This window comes from Triticum dicoccoides, chromosome 1B (genome assembly GCF_002162155.2).
Source record: "Triticum dicoccoides isolate Atlit2015 ecotype Zavitan chromosome 1B, WEW_v2.0, whole genome shotgun sequence".
Taxonomy (NCBI): Eukaryota; Viridiplantae; Streptophyta; class Magnoliopsida; order Poales; family Poaceae; genus Triticum; species Triticum dicoccoides.
The window spans coordinates 357,998,931-357,999,498 of NC_041381.1; positions in this window are offsets into that span (position 1 = coordinate 357,998,931).

Here is a 568-nt window from a genome sequence, read left to right on the forward strand (position 1 = left end):
CCCTCCCCCACACTGTTTGATGATATTTTTTTGAAAAAATATTACTGTCTTATAAAAAAATACAGCATTTTAAATGCATAAAAAAATTATATTTAAACACAAATAAGTATCAAACAACATTTTAAATGCATAAAAAAATTGTGGAGCCTGGGAATCGAACCCAGGACCTCCTGGTGTGAGAACTAGCTGCTGACCAGTCGAGCTAGTAGAGAAGACTTGACGTGTATCAGGTCAGGTGGTAGATAACTGTTGGCTCGAGCAGAAATAAAAAAAAATACTGATGGTGCACCAGGGTGAGGTGCGCCATTAGCATGTATGTACTTATGGCGCACCGACGGGTGGTGCGCCATTAGTATTGTGCCGCCCCTACTTCGTACCGATCCCCTCTCTCTCCCTCGCCCTCGCCCGCGATCCCCTTCCCCGATCTCCTCTCCCGACGCCACCGTCGCCCCGCCCCGACACCACCGTCGCCCCGCCGCCCTCGACGCCACCGTCGCCCCACCCCGATATCGTCCGTCGCCCCGCCGCCCTCGACGCCACCGTCGCCCCGCCGCCCCAGCGCCGCCCC